The sequence below is a fragment of the Rhinopithecus roxellana genome, chromosome 9, assembly GCF_007565055.1.
Source record: "Rhinopithecus roxellana isolate Shanxi Qingling chromosome 9, ASM756505v1, whole genome shotgun sequence".
Lineage (NCBI taxonomy): Eukaryota > Metazoa > Chordata > Mammalia > Primates > Cercopithecidae > Rhinopithecus > Rhinopithecus roxellana.
This window is the reverse complement of record NC_044557.1, coordinates 60,840,588-60,854,540: the sequence shown is the minus strand read 5'-3', so window position 1 is coordinate 60,854,540 and position 13,953 is coordinate 60,840,588. Positions and strand designations below refer to the sequence as shown.

The following is a 13,953-nucleotide window of genomic DNA, read 5'->3' as shown; positions in this document are numbered from 1 at the left end:
TCTAAAGCAAACAGAAAGTATAGAAAATGTCTATATTTACTTACTAAGCTATCACAATCTTGATATTAAAACCTGACAAAGATAGTGTCCCCCTTATAAACTAAACAGAGATCAAATATAATTGTAAAAATCTGCAATAATTGAATCCAGAAGCATATTAAAAAGTATTGCAATAATGGCCCAGTCATCTTCAATGGCCGTTGGTAACTAGAAGCTATAATACTTCTAATATACTAAGAAAGGGCCACTTTTGAGTCATACTTATTTTCTTGGCATGCTTAGCTTTTAACTTTCTTCATTAAAAATTACGTGAGTTGTACAGATATTCATCTAAACCTGACCACATTCATGCTGATCAATTGTCAGTAGACAACAGGCCCATCTGACAATAACGTATGTTTCATTTTACAAATGTCTTCTCAATCAAAGACCAGAAAGACAGCTACTCGGTGGGGTTTTTTTGTTTTTTGGGCTTCTGTGATTTTTTTTAAAAAATTGCAGCGGCTTTCTTCTCCTAGTTTTAATTTTATTTGGTGTATTTTAAAAGGTAGCAGGAAAAGTCTTAGGGCTACAAAGTTTGAGGCTTAATGCATTTCCAGACACAGGAAGTCCCCAAATTTTCAACAACAAAAATGATTAAATGGTTGAAAAAATATGACGTACCAAAAAAGGAGAAAAAAAAAATAACTCATTATTTAGCCTTAGAGAAGAGGCCAAGGAGTGACCTAATAATGGGCTTCAGCTAAGACAGGTCTCACTGTGAAGAATATGAACAGCAGAAGAAAGCGCAGAAGAAGCCAGGCTTGGACTGCAGCAGTGAGCATTAGGGTCATATAAGCAAGCAAGAATCTTCTGATGCAGACTTTTGTTGAAGTTAAAAAAAATGACTAACAGGGGAAAGGTTACGAAAAATTTCCTTCCTTGGAGAGTTTCTAAAATAGACTACATTCTGAGGCCTTAGACAGAAAGCTAAAAGAGAGGAGATAAATAAAACCTTTCAAGGTTCCATCCAATACAATATTCCATGACAGTTTTCAAGAATTCCTCTTCTATTCTAATAATTTTGAAGGAGGAAATGGTCTTTTAAAAAGTCTCTATAACCTCAACAGACTTTTCCCTGAGCATCTCTTTTCTGGCTGTCAAGCATCTTCCCACAATTTAAAATCTAAACACAGGTGGGCAGGCACTTCTCAAGAAATCCATGTTTTCATAATCCCCACTGGAGACAAAGACTTGACTTTCAGAGGGCAGTTGCTGAATGTATTGTGCTATTGCCCAGCACAGACAAAAGGGACTATGTTTGAACAAATATTTTCCTCCCCAATGATTCAGACTAGGTGGTCTACAGAATAAAGCTAAGCTCTTGACATACAGGGTGTGTTCAGAGGCAACACAGCAAACACGTGAGTTCCTCTTGAATTGATTTCTTATCTTCAAGCTTTTTTTTTTTTCAGTGAAGCTATTGGGTGTTAGTTTGTAGGATACAGAATCCTTTCACACAAAAATGGGCCATCTGTTCAAATGCTCATGGATCACCCAGCTGGTCCTGAAAAGAGCTGTTTCCACTCCCCGACTATCCCCTCTTACTTGTAAAGGACACTCAGATTAGATTCACAAAAAGGAAATCATGCCTATTCCTGGTTGCATGCTGTGAGCATGTTACTAGACTGATAGCTCACGATAAAATAAGAAAGACCTAATTTATCTGTGGCACATGAAAACCAAGCACTTGGTAGATTTATAAAATGTGATTGCAGTGTATTTGCAGGAAATGGCTGGAACTGACTAAACATTGACTTGACAGTAGGAGAACAGCAGAGAATGTCTATGGAAGGAAATCATTCTCATGAAATGGAGGCAACTAGTTTTAACCAGAAGTCATGATTAGACGCAACTGGAGATGATCTTCTCTTAAGTTGAAGAATCATGTATTTGAATTCCTCCTCTATTTAGCCTCAGCAACCACAGTATAAGTTGTCTCATTTGAGAGGACAGGAAGAGAAGAGCTGAATTACAACATTGTATTTGAACTTCCTGAGGTAAGGGAAGAGACACAGAGAGTTTAAGTAACTTCTATGCTAATATTGATCATCTTGCCCATAATCAAATCCAAACATGGTACAGCGCACAGTTAGAACTTCTCATTCCTTACAACTATTCACTATACGTCCTAGGCCTTTGTCATGCCAAGTGGGTAGGATTTAAAAAAAGAAGAAGACCGAGCATGGTGGTTCACACATGTAATCTGAGCACTTTGGGAGGCCAAGGAGAGGGGATCGTTTGAGGCCAGGTTCAAGACCAGCCTGTGCAATGTAGTGAGACCTCATCTCTATGAAAAAAAAAAAAAATTAGCCAGGTGTAGTGGTGTATGCCTATAGTCCCAGCTACTGGAGAGGGGAAAGTGGACTGAGGTAGGATGATGGCTTGAGTCCAGAAGACTGTGGCTACAGTGAGCCATGAATACACCACTGCATTCCAATATATACCACAGAGCCAGATCCTGTCTCCAAAAAAAAAAAGCATTTGGTACCCTACAGACTTTTTTTTTTTTTTTTTTTTTTTGACAGTTTCACTCTGTCACCCAGGCTGGAGTGCAGAGGTGTGATCTTGGCTCACAGCAACCTCTGCCTCCCAGGTTCAAGTGATTCTCATGCCTCATCCTCCTGAGTAGCTGGGATTACAGGCACGTGCCACCACACCAGGCTAATTTTTGTACTTTTAGTAGAGACAGGTTTTTGCTATGTTGGCCTGGTCTCAAACTCCCAGCCTCAAGTGATCCACCCACCTCAGCCTCCCAAAGTACTGAGACTGAAGGCATGAGCCACTGCACCTGGTCTCCTATGGACTCTTCTATGGTTCAATTTAAACAAGCTAATAGATATATCATCAATTTTTCATTATAAAAAATGGGAGTCAAGGTGCTTCCTACCAAAAGAAACAGGCTTTAACTTAAATTTTGAACATTTAGATCTATAAGCTGACAGATTCTTCTTGGCCCCTAATGGTTTCTAAAATTCCAGAATCCTACGTAGCTTTGAAAAATACCCAGCCATGATAGCCTGTGCAGTTCAAACTTACTCAAAGCATTTCTACCTTAAGCAGTTGGCTCCTGCCTGCCATATCTCTGGACCACACTGACAATGGGGAGTCAGAAGTCAATCATCTCAAGTTCCAGGACTTTTTAGTGAACTTTAGGGTAGCTGGATGGCTTCCTATGATGATGACACCTGAGAACAACTTTTATTTGGATGCTTAAATTCTAGCTTAAACATAAGGCAGTCAAGGAAGGTTACAGACATCCCTAAAAGAAGACTTCTCAATGACCTGATTTTTAATGATGTTAAAAATCAGCACAAGCTTCAGGACAGAGTGTCAAGGAGCCAATTTTACTTTGAAAGGCTCCATGCCTGCACAAGCATCCAGCTTGCTATCCAAGCACAGTATCTGCTAGCTTTTAATCCTTTTATCATACTCCACCTCATAGTATTAGCCCAGTCATTGCAGTTAATAACCCCTGTGTTCAGACTCTAGGAAACAAGCCAAATTTCCATCAGTATATTCTGTTTTAGAAAGGAGATGTTGCAAAAATTAAACATTTCATTTTCTTGCATCCTGGTTTAAAAGAATACTATTATCCCCATTCCACCGATCTGGTCTTATTTTTTATTAGAATTTACATATCTTGGAGGAAAAACGCCAGAATAGACATGTTAACTAGTTTTGTACCTAATATAAACATAATGAGAGCCAAGGAAAAGGATATATGTATTATGTATATATACCTAAAATGAAAAACTCTTCTTTTCCATTTACAATATAATGGATTGAAGCTTAACTTCAATATTCATAGTCAAATATCACATCTGCAGAAAAAAGAGAAGTAATTATCTTAGTTTCATAAGAATCAAGGGCCACTAGCAAGCTAAAATGCTGATTAACCTTATAATGTTTGTGTATCACAACTCAAAAAGAATGGTCCAAAAATGATTTCTTCTAATTCCAAAGCTAACATGAAGCATAATCATGCTTCGCAAAGCATAGAAAACTCGTCTTTTGTCCCCATAAAAGTGAACTCCAAAGATAAGGAGTAGGGGGAGCTCAAATGTTATAAAGATAGACCTGTTGGAGAGAACAAATAAAAATTAGCTTAGACTGAGAGTCCATAAGGAATAATTATTTTAAAAAGAACGTAACAGAAAGACAAGGTAATTTTTAAAACTTAATGGATACCACAGAGGAGAATGAATAGTTTAATTGTCCTCTCTCTAAATGCAATTAACTGAAATAAAAGAACATCATTAAAAAAAGACTGTTCACTTTCTTCATCAATAGACATTGTGACATTATTGTCATGTTGTGGATTTAGATTCTTAAAGTCAACCCTCATGAGGTTGTCCCTGTCCCCCTAATTATTTTGACTTGTCATTAGATTATATTCTCATACATTAAATCAGTTAAATCTCATCAGTCGATTGTAGCCATGTGTTGAATAATCACAACCTGTGGAAAACCTTAAAAAAAAAGAAAAGTAGGCTTTTTTTTTCAATTGTGCATTTTTTGAAAAACAACAATACAAACAAAAACACGTGTTTTAAAATTTAAGTTGTATTTATTAGCATAAACAGTACATTTTAATAGGCTATAAATTAGAGCAAGATTAAAGGAAATACAAGCATCAAAGTACCATTCTCACTAAATTATATTTCTCATTAAATTTGGAATGTTCGCATTGCTTAACTCAGCCCTTGATATAATCTTGTTTAACATTTCCATCAATACCTTGGAGATATCCTTATGAATTTTAAGATGATAAAAACATAAGATGAATCATTCATATGTTGGACCAAATAATCAAGATTGTAAAATATCCTGAAGCAGAAATAATAGCTTAAAACTGACAAGAGAATTCAGTGGGGATAAATCTGAAGTGCACACTGCACTTTGAGAGGGTGAGTTGATAGCAGTCTGCCTGGCAACAATCAGGAAACTCAGGTGGTGGCAACAAGCATATTGAGCTAACAGTATCTCAGTCATGGGAAAATGTTTTTAAAGATTTTAAGGTTCATTGATAAAAATAAAATAAAGCTGTTGATCATGTGAAGTAATACTCGCTTTTTACTCTAAATAAATCAAATGCTTTTTCACTCCCTTTTGTTTCCTTCCAGGACCCTTGAGGAAAGAGTTTGGAAAGAGATGGTGGTCAGAAAAGAGCTGTCAGGATTTTCCAGTGTCTAGAGGTGCATTGCTTGAAAAGCAGCGGAATATGTTACACTGGAGAAGAGAAGACTGTAAGGGGTTAGATGCTTCATCTGCAAGAACAGTAGACTTGCCCTGACGGTATAATCAGGCCAGTGAGAAGACAGCATATGCACATAGATTTGAGCTCAGTAAAGAATAAACCTGAGCAGTCCCACAAGGGAACAGTACTCCCCAGAGGATAAGCTGCCAAATATTGGCATTGTTCAAACAGAGGTGCAAGGAACACCTGCCAGGTAAAGAATGGACACCTGCCCTGGGGGGGGGGCATGAGATAGATCATCTCCAAACACACTGTCAACCTCTATGATTCTAAAAGGAAGGGTGGGCTCATCGTGACCACTATTCAGAGAGAAGAAACTCTTAATGTTTTCCTGTGATATTAGTATTTTTTTTTCTAGTAAAAATTCCTATCATCATGCTGCTCTTCAACTGGAACCAAAACAAAAATTTAACATTATATTATACTACTAGTAAAATTAATGATTAAGGAAATCTGCCATCCTAAACAGAACCTTTTATAACTTAAAATTTGCCTTCCTGAATTGGAGCTATGCTGTATTGATAACTTCCATTGGAACCCTGGGACATACAGTAGAAGGGCATAATAACTATGATCCCTGGCAATACCAACTTTTAGGGGAGAACTCCATACTTTATAGGGTCCTTTGATAGTCTATGATGGACTGTTATTTCTACATTTGACTGTTTTCACATTTATTTTTTACTTTTTGATTCTACAGATGGAAAGTTCCACAAATTGTCATCCACTGTGTAAAACAGTACTTCATTTTATCTGAGCTAAAATTACTTTCTCAAGTATGAAATACATAACAATCATAATTTTGTAGACGTTTCTAAATAAGACTTTTTTCTCTATTTGCAGGCTGAAGATTGCTATATCCCTTATAATAGTCTCATCACGCCATTTTGGTGGTTCCTTCTGAAACTTTCTTGAATTTCACTAGATTTTGGAGATGTAGCAACCAAAACTATGATATATCCTATAATTTTTTTTGTATGTTATATATAAACTGTAAGAACCTTCTTGACAGTTCCTAAGATTTACTTAATCTTTTTAATTGCATAGAGCTACATACATTAGGAAACCTACAATGACTCTAGATACCTTTGCAGGCTCCTACAATCACACCCTATCAAAGCTAGAATGACTTTAGGAGATTGTGGCCAACATTCTACTTTTCCACAGAGAAGGAATATTTGCCCAAGTGGGAGGGCCTGAAAATAGAAGCCAGAGATTTTGACCCAGAGCCGAGGGTTATTTCAGTCATATCCCTCTGTCTGCTTCACGAAAGATGGGGCAGAACCTATTTTGACTGCTTTTCTCTAATGCGTGACCTTTTATTTTAGTATGCTAAAAATTAATCTGCCAGTTTTTGCTTGCACACATGGCATAACGAGTGCTTTCAATAATTTGTCGCTACCACCTTGACATGAGCAAGTTACTTAATCTCTCTAACCTTTGTTTCCCTATCTGTAAAGTGGGAATAATAATACAAACCTACCCTTAAAAAGTGTGTTGTGAGAAATAAATGAGATGACATGTTTATCACTATCATATTCCTGGCACATAGTGTAAACTCTTTAAGTTGTTGCCATTACTGATTGTGTCATAATTATTGTAAGATGACCTCAAACATTCAATAAAAAACAATTCTCTCAGGAAAGATTCACTTGGGAAGCTGAAAAGCATAAGCATGTTTTATACAGACTGCTTATGTAGGCCCTGGTTTAGGGTACTATGCACTGCCAGTTTGAATTAGAGGAAGTATCAGTCAAAAGCACTTTATTTAGAAAGGTGAAAATATTCTAGAAATGTTGTTTGGTGAACCTAATTTAAAACAGCATGAACTTATTCCACTTAAAAACATCCATATGCCTGTGAAATAGCTAAGTTACATTTTTACTTCAATAATAGGTTGCAAAGGGGGAAGAAGCTGTAGCTTAAGCAATCACATACAAAACCTCTCTAAATAACTCTGGAGTTACAAGGTAACCAGGTAGCGCTGGGTGAAAATGAATTCAGGTGTTTGAACTGAAGCTTCCCAAAATGCACCAGGGGTTAGTTTTGACCTGATGATAGCGATTTTAAGAATGATTCCACTGTCAATGGCATTTACAGAGCTAGCAAGACTGGCCATAGACTGGCTCTCTCCCTAAAAGGGCCTTGAACACAGGAAGAACATACTTAGAGAAAGCATCAAAAGTCTGCCATATTTCACATAGAAATGAAGCTCAAGCTGGGGACTAAAAGCATTTCTTGATATCACATTTGAGCATAATCTCTGTAACGATTGACAAGCATGGGGAATGGAGAAGAAAAGGCAAATATCAGTATTTTTTTTTCTTTTTGAGACGGAGTCTCACTCTGTCGCCCAGGCTGGAGTGCAGTGGCGGGATCTCAGCTCACTGCAAGCTCCGCCTCCTGGGTTTACGCCATTCTCCTGCCTCAGCCTCCCGAGTAGCTGGGACTACAGGCGCCCACCACCTCGCCCAGCTAGTTTTTTGTATTTTTTTTTTAGTAGAGACGGGGTTTCACTGTGTTAGCCAGGATGGTCTCGATCTCCTGACCCCGTGATCCGCCCGTCTCGGCCTCCCAAAGTGCTGGGATTACAGGCTTGAGCCACCGTGCCCAGCCCAAATATCAGTTTTTTTATGCCATTACAGACATATTTTAGTGCGGCATTGCTTAAAGATGAAAGAAAAAACTAAATGGTGTGTCCAAGAAGCATTATTTCCTCTGTTTTAACTCTATAACAATTTATGAATTTTAATTTCCATAAGTTCCTTCAGGAAACAGCAATACAGTAAGACATATTTTAACCTTGTCTTTGGCCCTCTTATTACGACACAGTCATTAAGACCTGGGTTTCAGAGGCAAGCAGGCCGGGATTTGAAGTCCACCTCTGCCACTTACTAGGAACCTCAGCAAGCTGCTTGAGCTCTCTGTGCTCCCTCTTTTGTGTATCTAAAATTGGATGTTAACATCTGTCCACAGAGTTGATGTAACAGCAATTGCAAGGAAGGTCCTAATGCATTGCCTATTATCCGGTGTATGCTCAACCCATCTAGCGTCCTAATCCATTTTAGAATTTACATATTTTATTGTTTTCATAATGCCCAATTGCTATGGTGTATGTTCTTGGTAAAAGTGGCTCTGATAGTAGTTCTGAAGCAGTTGAGAGGCAAGAGACACACTCCCCTGGTGGTAGGGGGCTGGGAAATGGAAATGGGGTACATAGTTTGAAAATAAAAAAGCCTCCCCTTTCAGATTCTCACAGATTTCTACTGGGGAGAGGGGAAGAGGAGACCCTCTAACCTCAGCCTTCGGCTGAGAAACACTGGCCTTTCTAATGGCAGAGACTTTTTTATTTCCTTCCCATGTATTCCTCACAAGGCCTGGCATACAGCAGAGTCAATAAATCAATCTGAGTTTGTTTCTGTTTCATAATAAAATATGATTCAGAATCCAGTTAGTTCAGTTCCTTAAAGAAAACAATATTATGTTTTGTGATCAATGCGTAATTAAAACAAATTTCCCATTAGTTCCCCTGACCTTTACAATTTTAGTCACATAAACCCATTAAAGAAGTTTATTCTCGACTACTGTGTAATGTAACGTATTTTCTCTCAGTGATGAGTATAAACAATAAGTACATTAAAAAATGATGAACCTTTATTATAGTCTTCAAAGGTCAGAATCATACAGAGCTATGGACAAGAAATTAGGATAGAAATATGCTTAAAATGCTTCAAAAGTAAGGGTGAGACTTCTGGTCAACATGAAGCAGCAAATTCACACCATTATAAGCCTCCTCCTGTTCCAAACATGTGATAATTAGAGATGAAACATAAAAGTAAACACAGAAAGGTTACAGTTTGTCTCCAAGAACCAGATAAACATCTCTGTGTACTAGAAATGCATTAGAATCACAAGCAGTGAGTAAGTCTGAAGCTAGGGAACCTGCAAGGCTCCAGATTTAGAAGCCAGCACTGACTGCTGGGCATTCTGCTCCTACAGGATAAGAGAATCCAAAACTGGCTCACTGGAGATAAGGAGACCTAAGCCAGGTTAACTGTAAAGCCAAACAAGGAGGTTGGGCTAATAAGAAGAAGCTAAAAACAAACCTGCAACAACAACAACAAAAAAAAACATGACATACCAAGAGGAACAGTTTTATAAAAATTTGAGCCTGTGGGGGAAAAGTTGACAAAGATATGATTCAGAACCAGGCACAGAATCAAACCACCTGCTAGCTTGGTAACAGAGTATGTGATATCCCCAGTATCACCATTGGCAAGGATGGCTGATAGAACATAATGAAACCTGGGTCTGGACTGGAAGTCTTTCAGACCAGACAAAAGTGATCACAAAACCTCAAGGAAAACAAGAGTAAGCCCAGAGAGAGGGGAAAAAAGGTAATAAAAAGTGAATGTAAAATCATCCCACTCAAAATGAGTCAGCAAACCAAAATTCCAAAACCCATGAAAAGGTATAATACTAAAAATGTCAACAAGAATTAAAGCATATGAATACAAAAAAAAAAAAAATTAAGAAAACACAAAGGAAGACAGTTAGAAAGGAAAAGACAGACAAAAGGACTACAGGACTAAAACAAAACAACTAATGAAATGGCAATAATAAATCCTCCCCTTCCCAATCATTACACTAAATTTTAATGAATTAATTTCCAATCAAAAGACATAGAGTAGCTGAATGGAAAACAATTACAAAATACCCAACTACATGCACTCCACATGAAATTCACTTAGGACTTAGTGACACATACAGGGTGAAAGTGAAGGGCTAGTAAAAAGTATTCTAAGCAAATGGTAACCAAAAGAATGCATGGGTGGCTATCCTTAGACAAAACATACTTTGAGTCAAAATCTATCACAAGAGACAAAGAAGGACATATATAACGATTAAAAAGTTCAATCCATCAGGAAGATATAGGAATTATAAATATATATGCATCCAACATCATTTAGATATGTAAAGCAAACATTGACAGAACTGAAGGAAGAAACAGAGAGCAATACAATAATAGTAGGAAACTTCAATACCACACTTTCAATAATGGAGAGGACATCAATATGGAAGATAAGTACGGAAACAGAGGACGTGAATAATACTATAGATCAAACAGACCTAACAGATACATATGGAACATTTCACCCAGCAGTGGCAGAATACACATTCTTCTTAAGTGCCCCAAATTTTTCTCCAAGGTAGGTAACTTGCTAGGTTACAAAAAAAGTCCTAACCAACTTAAGAAGATAGAAATCATACTAAGTATTTTTTTCTGACCACAATGGAATGACACTAGAAATTAACAGCAGAAGAAAAACTGAAAAATCTACAGATATATGGAAATTAAAGAACACACTTTTAAATAGCCATTGTGTCAAAAAAGAAATCGAAAAGGAAATTAGAAAATATTTCAATATAAACAAATGGAAACACAATATATCAAAACTTATGGGCTGCAGTTCACAAATTGGAAAAATTAATACTCTTAAAATGTTCATACTATCCAAAGCAACCTAAAGATTCAGTGTCATCTTGTAACTGAACACAGGTCTGGCCACTCACTGCTTGCAGACTCCAATTAACGAGGGAGAGGTCCAGTAGAAAGAAAGTTACTTTATTAACCAGAACTAGTAATGGGGAAGTGGCCAGATTCCCTATCTAAAGTAACCACTTTGAGTTTCTAGGAAGAAGGTAAGTATTTAAAAGGGGGGGACTTGATGTGGAAGGCAAGCAGGAGTTGTGCTAAGTACTAGATCTGCGTATCTTTTTTTTAGTGGCTATATTGGGTCTTGGTCTACCTGGAGCATGGGCTGGGATCATCTCAACAATGGCCAGGTTGTTGACTAGCTACCCAAGGTTATCTGAAATTTTGCAGCAGGGTTTCCAGGTTTGGTCTGCCTGTCTCAAGATTAAGTCCCAGAACTTTAAGTAAGCACATAATTATATACTAGCATACAGTTAGATAATGATGGGAAAGAAAGGGACATGAAGTCTTATTTTAAGGTTAAGGGGAAAAGCTTCTTCAGAGTTGGCTTCAAGGTTACATCTTGCGATTAGGGAGAAAAAAGAAAGGAGAAAAAAATTTTTTAAATGCATTTTTGAAGCCAAGCTGCTTGGTTACAATCCCTATCAAAATCCCAATGGCAGTTTGGTTGTTGTTGTTGTTATTGTTGTTTTTACAGGCATAGAAAACACAATTCTAAAATTTATATGGAACCACAAAAGGCCACAAATAGCCAAATCAATTATAAGAAAAAACAGCAAAGCTGGAAACATCACACTTCCTAATTTCAACATATATTACAAAGCTACAGTAATCAAAACAATGTGGTACTGACATAACAACAGTCATATAGACCAGTGGGAGGAGACAATGGGGATACATTTGAAAAATGTGTCATTTAGGCAATTTCGTTGTTGTGCAAGCACCGTAGAGTGTACTTCACAAACCTAGATGACATAGCCTACTCCATTATAATTTTGTGAGACCACTTTCACACATGTGGCCTGTCATTGATCAAAACAGCATTATCTGCCACATGGCATATATACATGTTCTTAGTCAAATATATTTGGAAAATGCTGTACCGATATATCTCATTGTAGAGAAACCGTTGAATGATATTTTATGCAGTATTTCTCAAATGTTATATCCATGCATTCACCAAGAATTTATCAAACCACTGTATGCTGGCCACCATACTATGTACTGGGGATACAGCAATTAACTTGACAGACAATGGCTCTGTTCTTCTCAGTTTCCAATTGGAGGACCGTCAATGTACAAGTTAACAAAAATAATTCCAGAGACTGACACATGCTATGAAAAAATAAAATCAAGTGATATGACAGATAGTGGCAGAGAACTCAGTGGCCAGAAAAAGGCCTTTCCAAGAAAGTAAGGTTTGAGTTGAGACTTGATTGATAAGAGTTGGCCACATGAAGCTCTGAGAAAGAGATCTACAGCCAAAGGGAGCAGCTGAAGCAAAGTCCACAGGGTCAGAATGAGTTTGAGTGCTGACGTCTTTCTTCACAGGTTAGATTAAGTGGCATAGTGACCCAGGAAGCTCCATTTAGGGAATCTTGAGGTACCAGAAATACTAGTTTAATTTGGATTTCAGAATTATGGATAGGCATGTTAATTTAGAAAATCAAAGAAATAAGGAAACACTACCAGATTCATCTTGCTGATAATAATTTTCTTTCAATTAGTGAAATGTGATATATTAAATTCAGAAGTCCCAAGAAATATTCAATATAGCAAACTAAAATGACAATTATTTTCTAGAATTATTTTTCTAATTATCAAATTATTTTGCTTTGGAAATGAAAGCAATGCAAGTATCTGTTATAGAAGTCCTATGGAATGGAACTAAAAGGGAAGAGTCATTTTTGAAAAAAGTCTTTCTGCTATGAAAAACTGGCAGACGAGTGCTGAAGATGAAATCAAATGGAAGAGGAGCTGGATAACCAGGGAGACACAAGCAGGGGTACATCTTTTCACAAAGTTAATTGGAAAACCAGCATCATAGAAAACGGGCCTGATATGTGCAGTCTGTGATGCTGGTATCATCAACAGGTCAGCATGACCCAGGGATTCCGCAGTGCATGAAATGAGCAGCCACTGCTGAAGGCAAGTCACCTGGAAGTCACTTGAGCTGACTACAATTCACAGCATCACCCATGTTGAACAGAGAGCAAACACAGGGGAACCTGACAGCAAGCTAATAGTGTGGAGAACTTGCTTAAGAAAGAGGACATGGTTTAGGAGCAAGAAGAAACCAGTTAATGGAGACTTCGCCCTAGGCATATATGATAAAATGGGGACAAGAGAACAAGTTAATGGGAAGGGTTTTATTTTAGTAAGAAATGAAACATCATATCATTAAACAGATTATCTTACAGAAATATATTGTAATACTTCCAACTTCAAACCTAACTTGAAAGAGGTGCTAAATTGGATATAGGTGCAAACATAACCAGGCTCCTAGGCACTCTTTCATCTTGGAAAAAAAAAAAAAGACAGCTCAATCAAATCTTGTATGGAATGGAGTGCTTTGTTTAAATCAATTTCCTGATTAGATAGGTTAGATTTTTAAAATACAGTTGTCAATCCTTCTTAAAGATATCAGCTAAGATCATTGGAACACAACAGACAGCGCTGAAGCATATCTGTGTATGTGTATACAAAATAATTAAGTTTGTTGTAAAAGATTCACCATAATACCAATATGCCATCTGCATTATGAAACATCCACAACAATGGAAATTCAAAATGAGATAACCCTCAGTTTTATATTTGCTCCCAACATCCTCATGGATCTTCCCATTACCCACTTTTGAGACTACTGTGCTCTCTGCCCCCGCTGACCCTGGCTGAACAGCAACCATGATCTCTAGGAGAGCAGGGCCCATGGCCATCCTGCTTATCATCCAATCTCTGGTTCCTTAGAGCACTCCACAAGCATTAGTTCCCCCAGAGGTCTTTTCTTCCAAGGGGGCTGACACTGGACATAGGAGACACAAGCTTTTCGATGAGCTTTAAGCAGTCTAATTCTACAACTTCTGGGGACACTGAACAAAACTTCACCTGGAGACATGATGACAAGTGCTGGGGTGTAAAGTGAGTCCTATAGCTTCAG

General features: G+C 37.6%; 1 protein-coding gene and 1 long non-coding RNA gene across 3 annotated transcripts in view; one reads left to right on the top strand and one right to left on the bottom strand.

Moving 5' to 3' along the window:
• Positions 1–5,492, top strand: part of LOC115899642 — a 475,756-nt gene extending 470,264 nt beyond the window's left edge. The window contains exon 3 of the long non-coding RNA XR_004059259.1: positions 5,166–5,492. This is a non-coding gene — a long non-coding RNA (uncharacterized LOC115899642). The remainder of the gene's footprint in view (positions 1–5,165) is intronic.
• Positions 1–13,953, bottom strand: part of CPQ (carboxypeptidase Q) — a 502,032-nt gene that overhangs the window by 182,939 nt on the left and 305,140 nt on the right. The window lies entirely within an intron of this gene.